Source organism: Saccopteryx bilineata, chromosome 4 (assembly GCF_036850765.1).
Source record: "Saccopteryx bilineata isolate mSacBil1 chromosome 4, mSacBil1_pri_phased_curated, whole genome shotgun sequence".
In the NCBI taxonomy this organism is placed as follows: Eukaryota; Metazoa; Chordata; class Mammalia; order Chiroptera; family Emballonuridae; genus Saccopteryx; species Saccopteryx bilineata.
The window spans coordinates 32623064-32638448 of record NC_089493.1 but is presented as its reverse complement, the minus strand read 5'-3'; the positions used below and the strand labels follow the sequence as shown (position 1 = coordinate 32638448).

At 45.3% G+C, this 15385-nt stretch overlaps 1 non-coding gene across 1 annotated transcript; it reads right to left on the bottom strand.

Moving 5' to 3' along the window:
* Positions 1-932: 932 nt before the first annotated feature.
* LOC136336913 (U6 spliceosomal RNA) lies at positions 933-1039 on the bottom strand. Its single transcript, XR_010731647.1, has one exon. It is a non-coding gene; the product is annotated as a U6 spliceosomal RNA (small nuclear RNA).
* Between the last annotated feature and the right edge of the window lie 14346 nt (positions 1040-15385).

The window sequence follows — 15385 nt, the reverse complement described above, 5'->3', positions numbered from 1 at the left end:
CCGAGCTCTCTTAGCAACTTTCAGATATACAATATAGGATTACTAACTATAGTTATCATTCTATTCCTTAGGATTCATTTATTTTCTAAATGAAAATTTGAACCTTTGACCCCCTTTGTCCATTTATCCCACTGTCTACCCCTGGAAACCACCAATCTGTTCTCTGTTATCTATGAATTTGCTATTTTAAATTTTTTTTAGATTCCTATTTGTTCTTCTTTGTCTGACTTATTGCACTTAATTTTAAAAGGTAATATGGTTAGGTTTACCTCAGAGCCCAGGGCCAATCGAGTCACTGGCTCTGGGATGGGAAGGAAAAGAGAAGGGAGAGAAGGGGGAGAAGGAGGAAAAGAGAAGCAGATGGTCACTTTTCATGTGTGCCCTGACCAGGGATCAAACCCAGAATGTCGGCTTGCTGGTCCAATGCTCTATCCACTGAGCCAACCAGCCAGGGCCAACTCCCTCCCTTTGTACCCCACAACCCATGGGGTGAGGCTCTGGACGATCTGAGATCTTTTTATATAATATCTGACCTGCAGCCCCACTCACCCTACAACTCTTTGAGAGCCAAAGTAGCATTTTTCTACTTCTCTGGTTACAATATGGCAGCACCTAGTAGGCCCTCCCTGGTGGCAACAGTTATAAATGCACACCTCCTGCTTCTCTGCTTTGCTTCCCAGTTTATCTTCCCATTTAACTTGCCTCACTGAATAACTCCTTATTCCTTTGGTGGTTCTCCACAATTCGATGGTTCGGTCCAGCATCATTCCCATTTCATAGTCTCATTACCACAGTTCTAAAACTCCCTCCGGCACCTGCAGACTGAGAGAAGCCCTTTCTCAGACTCCCGTCTTTCTGCCTTTTGACCCATCTTTTTTTTTTTTTTTTTTTTTTTTTTTTTTGAGAGCATCCGGCACTGAGAAGCATGCTCCAAAAATCTGGAACGCTTCACGAATTTGCGTGTCATCCTTGCGCAAGGGCCATGCTAATCTTCTCTGTATCGTTCCAATTTTAGTATATGTGCTGCCGAAGCGAGTACCTTTTGACCCTTCTTAAGACTACTTTGAATCAAATCACCTTCCCTGAAGCTCATGCAGGCTCTGGCTATTATTAAACTTTTACTTGTCAATAATGGCCAACCCCTCTCCCACCCCACAATCTTCGTTTCTGTCTGATCCCCTAAGCAACCCCCCAGGCATCTTCACACACTGTCCCTCCTGTTTTCCACCTGGTGTGTCCCCAGCTGCCCTGGAGGCCCCTCTAACCCAGCCTGACTTTAAAATGTCTTCCAGAAATACAAAGCCCAAGTCACATTGTTTGTGTGAAGGGTCTCACCCAGAGCTTAAGGTGCTCCTTATTTTGCCAAGTCATTGGTTTTCAGCAAACTCCCTGTATGAATCCTCTCTCACCACCTTTTTCCATTATAAACTGGAAGGTGGGTTTAAAAGGAAAGGAGCTCATGAAGGCCTCCCAGCACTCTGCTGTGGCAACTATGGGTCCCCATCCCAACAACCCGCGGTGTCCTGCACCACTGTGTCCATGGAGAACCCCAGCCTGGGTCCTGTTCCACAGTGTTCCACCGGGGACCTCGGCCTTTCACTTTTGCCCCCTTTCTATGTGGGGTCATCAGCAGGAGTCAAGCTCAGCCACATCCCCCGCCCCTTCTCCTCTGCTGCTGGAGTGATATTTCTAAGCAACCCGCTCACGGCTTTCAGCCCCTTTTAAGCCATTCTGCCCCTGACGGTTAATGTATGGATTCATTGCTGATGTCCGCTGATGTCTCCAGTTCACAACAAACCATGCCATGTCCTAAAGCCCTGTTTTCTCAAACTGGTACAATGGGGAACTTTTGTTTCCTTCTCTCCACCTCCCACTCAGTTCTCAGTTCTCACAGCTTCCAGCAGGCCCCTCGCCCATAACAGGCTGGGTGCTCAGCTGACCCGAAGAAACATTAGCATACCTAAAACCCACATTTACATTTTATTACTTTATAGGAAGATGACTTACAATGCAACCTACAATAAATTGGGAAAAAGAAATTGAACAAGTTTCTCTGGGTAATGGGTCAGGGTTATATATACACCTGTGTATTCTTTTTGAGACTTTTATTTTTTTTTTAAGGAGAAATTGGTTAATGGAAAAACCAGGCCTGTGGTGTGCTGGTATCTTATTCCACTGGTGTTTCAGCCTCAATTACCCAACTCTTTCTTTAACCAGAGGAATTTTTCCCTAATGGAGAATTTCCTGATTTTGCACTGAAAGCTTTTCAAATCTAGTTCTTTCCCTCTTTTTGTTTGTGTATTTATCTGTCAAACAGACACGGGCTGAGAAGGGATGTCCCCCTGGAGGATGAGGTCGGGCACTTCTAAAGTTAAAACCTTGAAAAGGAGGAAATGAGCCCAGGTCATGGATTGGCTGATTTTGTGCATTAGAAATTCTAAGCTAAGTTTAAGTGAACTTGCTGAAATTTCTGTCTGGCCATCTTGGTTGTCCATTGAGCCAATGCTATGTGTCCCTTGAGTCTATGACATTACAGCAGGTCCCCCAGTATCCCTGAAAAGCAAGGGCCCTGCAGACTTTGAGAAAACTCCCCTGCACTGATCAGCTAGCCGTTTTCTACTCACTGAGCACACAGCTCCACAGGGACACGTGGGCTGCTGACCTTCGCCCTCATTGTCAGCTTCTCTCCTCTCAGCCTGCACCCAGCAAAGCTGGGGACACCCAGGGGCACAATGCCCAGGGGTGCCCCTCAGCCCTTACACTGTGGGAGAAGAATGTCGCCTGCTAAGATCACAGTGAGTACAAGGGGAAATCAAACCACACTGCTTTGGAGGGGATGCTGCTCAGGAACTCTGGGGAGGCTTCATGGGTGGTGGCTGTCAGCCTATCTGCAGGGGCCCCTTCGGTACCCCGTCTTAGACCAGCCCTCCTCTCCACCTGGACTCCGTCCCCTCGTGTTGCCCGGGGTACCACTCTGCATGGGGGGTGCTCTCTCTCCCCATCAGCTCATACACATGTTTCATTACCTCCCATCTTAAAAGAAAAAGGGGTTAGAGCATCATCCTGATATGCCAAGGTTGCAGGCTTGATCCCCAGTCAGGGAACATACAAGAATCAACCAATGAATGAAAAAAATACCCTCTGGAACCAGGTCTCTCTTCAGCTAGCACCCTATTTTTCTTCTCCCTTTTAGAATAAAATTTCTGTAAAGAATTACTGATTTTTACAGTCACTACCACCTCTCCTCCTATTTTTTCTTGAACCCTTTACAGTTGAGCTTTGCTCTCCACCATGCCCCTGAAACTAATCTAGCCAAGGGTCACGACAGCATCCACTAGTCAGCTCTCGCTTGTCCCCCCACTTCTTAGCAGCAGTTGGCCAGTTGATCACTCTCTCCTTCTAGAACTACTTCCTTCCCTTACTCTCATCAGCCCTGTCTCTGGTTCTTCTCCCTGATGTCTGTTTTCAGTCTATTAGCCTCCGGTCTGTGCCCTAGGGCTTTACTTAGCTGTGCTTACTCCCAGGGCAAGCCCATCTCATCCCCATTCTGAGAACCATTCTTATGCTGATGAGTTTGTATCCTGGCTCTGACCTTTCCGATCCGCATGACCTTGAAAAGTCATTTAACCTCTGGACCTGAGTCTCTTCATCTATAATTTAAAAGGCTCCAAAAAGAATAAAATTTTTCCTGCATTATGAATTACATGTATTTGACCTTGGGTAGGGTAAACTTCAATTCAACTCAACTCAATGGAAAACAATTTATAAGGACCCTGCTATGAGCACATGTATGTGCAACAGCCTAAAGAGAACATAGTGAAATTCCAATTCCATACCTCTCTCTTTTTGTTTCTATAGAACTTTGTGTCTAGAACAATAAAAGACTTCTTAAAGTCTTTATAGTTCTGCTCCGTTAACCCCATGATTCAGACAGAATAAGCTTACAATGAGGGGAGGAAATTAATACCCCTTGAGTACCAACACTGCCGGTCTCCTTCACGTGCTTTCTGATGAAATCCCTACCACCAGTCTGCAATGTCAGGATCTAAACACATCTCCTAAATCAAGGGTAGTCGACCTTCTTATACCTACTGCCCACTTTTGTATCTCTGTTCGTAGTAAAATTTTCTAACCACCCACCAGTTCCACAGTAATGGTAATTTATAAAGTAGGGAAGTAACTTTATAAAATTTAGAAAGCAGAGTTACGGCAAGTTAAAGCATATAATAATTACTTACCAGCCTGACCAGGTGGTGGCGCAGTGGATAGAGCGTTGGACTGGGATGCCGAGGACCCTGAGGTCACCAGCTTGAGCGCGGGCTCATCTGGTTTGAGCAAAAGCTCACCAGCCTGGACCCAAGGTTGCTGGCTCGAGCAAGGGGTTACTAGGTCTGCTGAAGGCCCGTGGTCAAGGCACATATGAGAAAGCAATCAATGAAAACTAAGGTGTCGCAATGAGCAACGAAAAACTAATGATTGATGCTTCTCATCTCTTCGTTCCTGTCTGTTTGTCCCTGTCTACCCCTCTCTCTGACTCTGTCTCTGTAAAAAAAAAAAAAAAATTACTTACCAAGTACTTTATGTCGGATTTTCGCTAAGTTTGGCAGAATAAATCTCTATAAAACAACTTACTATAGTTAAATCTATCTTTTTATTTATACTTTGGTTGCTCCACTACCACCCACCATGAAAGCTGAAATGCCCACTAGTGGGCGGTAGGGACCAGGTTGACTACCACTGTCCTAGATGAAGCCCTGTCTCTAGAATCCCAGCAGGCAGGGCCTCCGTGAAGGCCTGGAAAATTCCAGGAACTCATCAAACCTAATCTGCCCTGACTTGGGTGTGGGGGGAAGATCCAGGAGGAGCCGATTCAGCCCTGTGGCTGTCCTAAACGCTAAACACATGACAGTATCTGCAATGTGATTCAAAATAAAAACACCACAAACTCGCTAAACACAAAACTCGCACGTGTGCTAAAGTTAAAATTGCGTCTTTCTAGATGTTCCCAAACACGGTATTCTTGATAACTTTATCAAAGCTGCATCTTATTTTCTTCTCCCGGCTTTGAAGCCCCTGATTTGCTGGTACAATGGCCCTGGGTCTGCCTCCCAGGTTAGGCGGCAACCAGAGTCAGCTGCGTCCTCAGGAGATCAGAGGTGAATGAACTTAGGTAAGGCTCTGTCTCAAACCCTTCCCAGCGATAAGGAGTGGATTGACTAAGCATTTCATAGGGGCACCCTTCATGAACTTTATTTTTGAGAAGCAGGCACACCGATGAGGCCAGGAGATAACTAGATGGAGATAACTAGAGAACCGTTTCAAGGTCAGTGGGTTTGGTGGGATAGTCGGTCTCATCTTTGTTTCTCTTTCCCCTTCACATGAAAAGAAAAGTAGGTGTGTAGCCTCTCTGTGAGTCGCTGCAATATCTAGGTTCAGGTAGAAAATCCTGGTCCCCCTTGGATAAGCTCCCAGGGCTCAGAGACCTTCGGTCTGGGTCCTATCGTCCTGGACCCAGAGGCTGCTCTCCAAGAGGTGCTGATTATGATTTTCCCTGTCTCTGGGAAGACACAGAAAGAACACAGCCTCAATGTAATATTCAGCCTCAACGCCCTAAAGAATGCATGGCAAAGATGGCATGAGACCCACTGTTAGGCAAGGATGTGAGGAAATAGGAATCCTCATAAGTTGCTGGAAGGAGTATAAATTGATGCATCATTTTTGCAAAGCAATTTACAAACCTGTCAAAATTTTAAATGTACAAATATGCCCTTTGACTCAGTTATTTCAAGTCTAGAATTTTATCCTATAGAAATTCAATCACACAAGTACTCAAAGATATATGAGGAAAATATTCATTGCAGTCATTTTTATCCTATTTTTATTTTTATTTTTTTATTTTTTTTTAATTATTTTTATTTATTTATTCATTTTAGAGGAGAGAGAGAGAGAGAGAGAGAGAGAGAGAGAGAGAGAAGGGGGGAGGAGCAGGAAGCTTCAACTCCCATATGTGCCTTGACCGGGCAAGCCCAGGGTTTTGAACCGGCAACCTCAGCATTCCAGGTCGACGCTTTTATCCACTGCGCCACCACAGGTCAGCCTTTATCCTATTTTTAAAGAGTGGAAATAACCTAAATATCCATTAATGAAGGGATAGTTAAACAATGTCTGGTATATCTGGTCTATGGAATACTATGCAGCAGTTTTTAAAAATCCTGTTAAGCCTGACCTGTGGTGGCGCAGTGGATAAAGCGTTGACCTGGAAATGCTGAGGTCGCTGGTTCGAAACCCTGGGCTTGCCTGGTCAAGGCACATATGGGAGTTGATGCTTCCAGCTCCTCCCCCCTTCTCTCTCTGTCTCTCCTCTCTCTCTCTCTCTCTCTCTCTCTCTCTCTCCCTCTTCTCTCTAAAATGAATAAATAAAAAAATTCTTTAAAAAAAAAATCCTGTTAAGATCCATCTACAATTACTCATTAAGTTAAAGACACAACTTTTCAAACAGTATAAAATAAATCATGTGTGGTTTTTTTTTTTAAAGTACGTACATATATATAAGGTTTACCGGAAAGTTCTGTCCATTTTTGGAATAAAAATACAATAAACTTTATTAAATAATATAATTACCATTATTATTAATGATTTCTTGCCAGCATGAGGGCAATTTGTATATCCCATTTTTGAAAAATGTTTTATCTTTTGATGCAAAAAATTGAACCAGTGCTTGTTTGATATCTTCTTCATTTTTGAATTTTTTGCCCTTCAAAAAATTTTGTAAGGACAAAAACAAGTGATAGTCGGAGGGTGCTAAGTCCGGGGAATATGGTGGATGCAACAGACATGCTTCTGTAGCATTTCTTCCTTGTTGAAATTCGTAAAAATTACAGTGACGTAAATGAACTTTATCAGTAGCCATGGGTACACTATGGCTTCACACATAAGACTAACATGAACCAACTTTGTTTTAGTTAATTTGCTACGTCAGTATGTATACATTAAGTGATAAAAATAGAGAGGCACACATGCACCAAATAAACATGTGCTCACGTGTCGAAACTTGTTGTGATAGAAAAGGACAGAACTTTCCGGTAGACCTTATATTTTTATAAGCACAGGAAACATCAAGAAGATATTATGTCACTTGGGGGGGGGGAGCTCTGAGTGAACAGAGGTAAGAGGGGCAGAGAATGAGAGACTTCTACTTGTTGTTTTTCCATATCAAAGTTATAAATTTTCCTTCAAGAAACATGTGACTTTCATAATGAGGTTGTTGTTTTTTTAAAAAGAATGTACAGAGGCCTTTGGCGATGGGTCTTGTGATGCTGTTTTATCAACAAACATACCATGATGTGAGTCATGGATATCTCACCTCCTCGAGCACTGTGTCAAGTTCCATGCTCCTCTGAGAATGATTGAACCCCAGACTGTCAGAGAGAGCACCATGCCCACCTGCTGCCAGGTGAGAGAAGGTGTTTACTGCTCTGTCAGCTTCTTGGGGACAGACAGAGCTTTGCCATCTGCGCAGTGGCTTCACTACCTTATCTCACAACAGCCTGCAAGACAGGCGGGACAGGAATTTTTATTTTCATGTCTACAGTGGAGGCTTTGAGAGGTTACTGAACCAGCCTCCGGTCTGGTGGATGGAAAGTCAGTGAGCCACAACTGAATCAAGTTAGAAGCTAGTTACGCAGATGTGCCCATTTCCACTACAAAGGTACATACCAGTCGCCAGGACCAGACAGGTGGCAACCTTCGTCCAGGGCAGGCTCTCCCTGGTCAGGGCATGATGGAAACACCCATATTGCCTCTAACTTTCCATATTTAAGCTAACACATTCCAGCAGCTAAATCTGATGCATCAGGAACCCATTCCAGCTCTTTGAACGAGGTGTCTCTGTACAGCTCTGTCTCCTACCACCTGTTGCCTGGTAATACATTGGTATGGGCTGCACTCTGTCCCCTAAATTCATATGTTGAAGTCCTGACCCTCAGTGCCTCAGAATGTGACCATATTTGGAAATAGGATTTTTAAGAGATACCGTATATTTTGCTCCATTAGACGCACGGGCATTTTCCCCTCCACTTTTTTTTTTGGGGGGGGGAAGTATGTCTTATGGTATTTCATTAAATTTTTTAACACACCATTTGGTTCAGAATATTTTTTTTTCTTATTTTCCTCCTTAAAACCCTAGGTGTGTCTTATGGTCAGGTGTGTCTTATGGAGCAAAATATACGGTAATTAAGTTTAGATGAGGTCATTGGGGTGGGTCCTAATCCAATAGGATTGCTGTCCTCATGAACAGAGGTAATTTGGACACAAACATGTATAGAAAGAAGATGTGGGGACACAGGGAGAAGACAGCATCCACAAGCCAAGGAGAGGGGCCTAGAACAGACCCCGCCCTCACGGCCCTCAGCACAAATCAGCTGTGCTGCCACTTCGGACTTCCAGCCTCCAAGCCTAAAACAACACACTTCTCTCATTTAAGCCACTCAGTCCGTGGTACTTTCTCAGGGCAGCCCTAGCACACAAACACCTGTATCTCTCAGAACACAACTTTGTTTCCCTTATCTCCAACCTCTTGAGAGAGGACCTCACCATCCTGTACAAAGAGTGATATCATCTAAAAAAATTTCACTTGACTAGGCGGTGGCGCAGTGGATAGAGTGTCGGACTGGGATGTGGAGGACCCAGGTTCAAGACCTCGAGGTCTCAAAGAATTGATGTTTCTCATCTCTCTCCATTCCTGTCTGTCTGTCCCTATCTGTCCCTCTCTCTGACACTCTCTGTCTCTGCCACAAAAATAAATAAATAAATAAATAAATAAATAAATAAATAAATAAATAAATTTTCAAGAGACCTGCATCAGGATGGTCCAGCTTTACTAAATAATCCGTGGTACCATCCCAGACTGAGAATTCTAGGCGGAAATCTCTAACAACGGCTGAGGAGGACGTGTGCATTGAATAACTCCAGAAGTTGATCAGATGTCTATGACTGAGCGGGGTGGTGAGAGCCCTTCCCACAATGGCCGGGGGCATATGAAGTTGAAGAGCCGGCCTGGCTTTGCTTCAGGGTCTTCAGTATGCTGACAGACAGAATGAAACTCCTCAGCTTGTGAATCCCAGGAAATAGGAAGCCCTTTAATATGTTCCAAGGAGGGCAATTTCTATTTTAAAAGTATGATGTGTGGGTCTTATGATTTTTAAAAGAAATACATTCAGAAATGTTGGAAAATATAGAAAATGTAGAAAAAAGATGAAAATCTCCATAACCCTACCACCATGAGGCTTTGTTTACTTTTTCTGTATATTATTGCTTTATTTTACATGGTCGTATTTCATAAATGGATACAGAGTTTTATATACAATCTTACATACTTTTTTTTATTTATAAAGCATTCCTCCATATTATTATAATCTCTCTGTAAACATCATTTTTAATGACTGCAAAGGATCCCAGCAAGTTGATCAGTTTCTTCAAATGTGAACTGCAGAGCATCTGCCTCAGAATCACATGGGGTATGTTAAAAACGCAGATTTCTGGATCTCATCCCAGAACCGTTAAATCAATCTCTAGGGGTGGAGGCTTGGGAATCCTCATTGTAATAAACTTCTCAAGCAACTCATAAAGTTACAAAAATTTGAAAACCACTGAAATTGGTATAACCATAGTTATATATCACCGTTCCCCAAATGCTGAACGTTTCAGTTGATTGCCATTTTTGTTTTCATAAATAACTGTGTAAAGAACATCTTTGTGCATAAAGCATTCAGCAACTTTTATAGCATTTCCTCAGGATGGTTTCCCCAAAGCGCTATTATTTTGTCAGAGATGTGAACCTTGGAAAACTCTTGATAAACACTCAGCACACCTGGACATGCCTTTAAGCACAGTCTGCTCAGGTTTCAGGGACAAGTCAGTGGTCATTTACTTATCTATAGTCTTGGTTTATATTAGCTTTTGTCTTCCAGTTCTCTTTTCAACAGTGTTCTATCTTTATTAACAAAAATACTGAGTTGGATCACAATAAAGTAGGCAAGAAATGAACAGACAGTCAATAAAATGCCCTTTATTGCAGCATAAAAGTCTATGGCTTGGCCCCATGGTAAACCAGGGCAGCAGATCACCGTGGGCCCTTGGAGGGCTACAGACTAGAACTCAAACCAGATGCAGCAGCACCTCAACACACCCATCCCACATGCCACAAGAACAGTACTCTCTGCAACTCAAACCGATGACCAATACTGAAGGCAGACGCACAGCGAGATGAGTGTAGGTAGAGGCTGGGCTCACCCGCCCTGATGAGTAGGAATCATTTTTCAAAGAATAAGAAACATAGCAGCTGGCAGGATTTGGGGATTCCAGAGAGGAAAATTTGTTCACAGAGCCACAGTGAGCTCAGGGCAGCTTATGAGCTGCCAAGGGGGTTAGAAAGAGCCACGATGGAATGTCAAATGCATAGCAAGCATATTGTTTTTAGAATGTGTGTTGAAATGGCTCAGGGGGGAGGAAATGATACAGAGATATGGGCAGCCTCAAGCACTGATCAGAACAAGGAGAACTTATTCATTTGCTTAATTAGACTTTACAGAATATTTACCATAAGCTACACATGGGCCTAAAAGCTTTACAGTGTACACACTGAATCAAGCCTATAACACATCATCACCCCCAGTCTACAGATGAGGAAACTGAGACACAGAGATACTAAGGAAGTTAGCTAAAGTCACAGAGCTAATAGGTGGAGCCAATATTTAATCCAAGCAGTCTTGCTACAAAGTCCAGGCTTTTAGCCACTGCGCTATTCTGTTTTGGAAGAAAGGACTAAGAAGCGTGCAACCCAGTATACAGACAGAGCAGTGAGTGCAGCTGAAGCCACAGTCAACTAACATGACATTCAGAGCAGAGATGCTATCTGCTGACCCTCACATCCAGCACATTTTGGAAAGATGAGGTTGTTCATTATAAACCAACCTTTCAGCCTGACCTGTGGTGGCGCAGTGGATAAAGCGTCGACCTGGAAATGCTGAGGTCGCCAGTTCAAAACCCTGGGCTTGCCTGGTCAAGGCACATATGGGAGTTGATGCTTCCAGCTCCTCCCCCCTGTCTCTCTCTCCTCTCTGTCTCTCTCTGTCTCTCTAAAAAATGAATAAATAAATAAATAAAAATAAAAAAATTAAAAAAATAAAAAAATAAACCAACCTTTCAGCACTAGTCTTCTTTCCTACATATCCCCCCACCACACACACACACACACACACCTCCACCTTGTTCACCCTGCTGCTAGCTTCAGAATGTGGCACCTAAGCCCCTAGGTTGCTGTGTTCCTAGTACAATAATTCCTCCCCTTAGGGACTGCTTCTGCATTTTATATGAAGGACTGCAGAATTCATCATCCCTTGCCTCCAGGGCCTTCCATCACTGCAACGAATTACTTGTGCTGTAAAGTCCCATGTGGAAACAATTGACAGACTTTCCCATCAAACCTGGTTGGCCGGCAGCTCACATGCCTAGACTGGAGCAAGCTGCCTCCCCTTTTAAACAAACACATTAAGTTAATAATAACACCGGCCACAGTTTGACAGCCACGTTCACTAATTAATTCTCATTTGTCCTTTCTGTTAGGAAGGCTGGTAGGATTTACTCAATTTACAGATGAACTGAGACTACTAAACAATTTCATTTAAGGTGGCACCAAAAGGTTATTGGAGAGTTTACCTGAGAACCTCCCTGCTTGTTCAGCCTTGTGTGGGATGGAGGTCCTAGAGTCACCTCCTGCTCGCTCCAGGTGGTGACCAGCCCTGCCCCTTGACAGGAGAGTAGGTTGATCCTCACAACCACTCCTTCCATTCACCTGGCAGTGCCAATGCACGTGGTGATCTCATTCCATCCTCACAACAATCCCATCATAGATGAGCAGCTGTGGCTCTGAGAGGTCAATTGACACGCTCAAGGTCACACAGCTCAGAAGCAGCAAGACCTAATGTCTGCAGCCTCATCCTTTGCCCAGGGATGACTGGCTCAGAAATTTGTTCCAAGTGATATAATAGGCAACTTCCAGGAGAAAAGAAATCTGCCTTCCTGTCCAGCCTTGAGCCATGACCATTGAAGCTGGCCTCTCTCCCCACACCTGACTCCAAAGGCCCTGGAGCTCTGGGCATTCAAGAGCTGAACTGTTGTGGGCTCTGGTGGGAGGAAGAACTTGCTCCTACTCTGTAACCTCTGTTCCCTTAATCCATACAAGTTTATCTAAAGAATACTGTTGCCTAGGTCAGACACCCCAGGATTTCTGTCTTCAGCCATGTTGTTGGGTCTATGCTGGACTTCCACCCTGAGCTATTTTCATCCGTGGCATCCCAGGGCTGGGAAAGGTCATTGGGCGTGCTCTCTGTCTGCTTATCTTAACCTCACACTCTATCTTCTCTCTCTTCTATAACATTTATTGAGCATTTTCAACGTGCCAAGTGTTCCAGTGGGACCATTAACATTCTAGATCATGTTTAGTTCTTGCAACAACCCTACAAGGCATATATTGTTATTGTGGTGCTGGTTTTATAGATGTGAAAACCGAGGCTTGGAGAGCTTCTGTGTACGATAAAGGTCACGTGGCTACTTGCAGCAGAGCGTGGATCTTTCTGTAGACTCTAGGCTTAGGACACGGTCTCTGCCCCCCTCACCCTCACACAGCAGAGGGTGCCCGACTCTCAGGGCCAATGGCTCCCGTTCACAGTTTTCACCTGGTGATAGCCTGTGGGGCTGATTACAGCCATGCATTATTTCCCAAGAAGGTTCGGGGCCCCATAGCAGAAACCAATACCCTCACCTCCACCCTCGTTGAGCATGGAGTTTCAGCTGACTCTGAGAGCCGAGAGACCTAGGCTTCTGAGGTTGTACAAGAAAAAAAGAAAATGTCTTTGGCTTCCTGCTCAGTCTGGATCTGGCTAACCACGTCCCACTTGGGATCAGCATGGTGGCCGGGACCTACTGAGGAATAACACCATCGGGCTCGTCCTGGGACTTCAACTCTCCGTATTTTCCTAGGGCTTCCCTACGGACCCATGGCTCAGTGACAAACATGACCTCATGTAGCCTCGTGATACCCTCATGCTCCTGAATGAGCGGAGTGGTCAAAGGAGACTACTTTTAAAGGTGGAGACACTGAGTCATGGGGAGGTGATTGTGTTTGCCAGAAGTGAGTTGCAAGAACTGAAATTCAGGTCCCATTATCCTCCAGGAAGCCATAGCCACAAGACCCCTTCAGGCCTCACTGGGGTCCCAGAAAGAATGAATAAACCACCGAGGTTTCTCAAAGTAGTTGGACTGGAGGTGGCTCCAAGGCATGTGCTTACAGAAGGGCAGTGGCCCTGACGGAAGAAGACTAGGCAGCCAGAGCGAACACATCTGGCCATTATCTGCAGGCCTGCCTATCTCCTGCCCCCCTTTACTGCCCTGCCCCAAGATAACCAGCAGCAGCTCTGGACACAACTGACTGCCCATGAACTCCACCTCTCCTCCGTGGTGAAATCCAAACCTGATAGCAAAGACACAGTTTTGTGTTGGGTTTTTTTTTCCCCATTGATTTGAGTGAGAGAGGAAAGGACAAAAGGGGGAGAGAGACATCAACTCATGGCTTCACTTAGTTGTGTACTCATTGATTGCCTCTTGTAAGTCTCCTGACTGAGGGTTGAACCGTTGGCCTCTGCGCTCCAGGACAATGCTTTATCCCCTGAGCAACGCAGCCAGGGCCCAGAGAGTTTAGTTTTAAGCCCGTGCTAGCCAGGCTGTGCTCCACGGCCAGGTCCAAATGGGGGATTTCTCTTGTCCTCTCCCACCTCAGACAGATCTGCTCAGCAGAGCTGGCCAGGCACAGAAAACCATCTCAGTAAGCAGGGTCTCTTAGCTGACTCCAGCTTCCTCAGAGGGTCTCCAAGGCTGGGCCTGGACCTTGGAACCTCTTTTGAGGTGGTCCATTAGGCTGGGCCAGGCCTGAGAGAATGTCCTGATTCCCTCTTCACCACCCCCACCTCCTAACTCTGCCTTTCCAGAACATCTTCCCTGACTCCCCCCACCCCCCACTCCTCGCTGGCATCTGCATAGCCCTCTCACTCAGAACCACCCAGGCCGGCCCCTAGGCCTCACTTTCCTCCCTGCCTTCCAGGCCCACCTGGTGAGCTTCTGCAGAGAACCTTAGAGCTGGAGAAACCCCCAAGAGCCCCACCACCACCGCATTTTACACACCAGGAAACCATGACCCACAAGGGCTAAGTGGCAGGTCCAGAGCAACCATTTGGTAATAGCAGAGCTGGACTGGTTTACAGGAATCAAAAAAATGTTTGCCCCCCAACCTGCACACAGAAAGTCAAGGTAAAGTAATTGGGATGGCGGGTGGGAGTACGTGGAGAACAAAATTCACCCATCGACAGTTGAGGAAACTGAGGCCTGAGGAGGCGAAGGGGGGCTGCCCAGGGCCCCAGTTTACACAGTTTGCTGGTGTGAGCTCTTAGATACAGACTACATGGACCAGAGGCCCCTAATCCTACTGCTGACAGCTGATGTCCAGATGGGGTGATTTTGTAACCTCAATTAGTCACCTATTAACAAGCAGCTCTGAAAATCCTGCCGCAGGCTGCCATAAATCCCTCCGCCCACGGGGGACTGTGTGCCTCTGTTCCCGGGAGAGCTGCTCCACGTGGGGGTTCAGTTTCCCAGTCAGAAAAGACGAAGAATCTAGAAAGGAATAGGACCAGATTATAATTATTATTATTATTATTATTATTATTATTATTATTATTATTATTTTAATGAAGAAAGATCTAAATTATCCGAGTGGCCAAATCACCAGTAGCCTGTAGAGTTCCTCCTCACCCTTCGGTTGCGGGTACCTGGACACTAGACAGCCTGGCTTGGCATCCCCGCTCAAGTTTCTTAGCCCCTTTAAACCTCAGTTTTCTAATCTATCAAGTGGGAATATTACCTGCCGTTCTGCCTCTTGGTGAGATTAAAATTAGAAAATGGATGGAAAAGAATGTCGTGCTTTGTAAAGTGTTCTACAAATGTAAGCAGTTTTCCCTTATTAACGTAATACCCTCCTGGCATTTGAGAAGGGCCCTGCGTGGGGTGCCGGAAGGGGATTTGGGTCACGCAGCCAGGTTGCTCCCATCAGCCTGACTTAATGAAAGCCCTCTTCGTCATGGAAGCTCCTCCCTCATTGTACCTGGCTCCTCTCCACAGCCTTCGGAGCTCTGCAATCTCAGTTCAGACAATGTAGCCCACCCACCTCCCACCCAGTGCTCTCAAGAAAGAGTTTCCCTTGTCTTCTCCCAAACCCAGCTTTCTCTGATGAGCCAGCCGACCGGACAGCCCTGGGGAAGCTGGCATCTGATTCCAA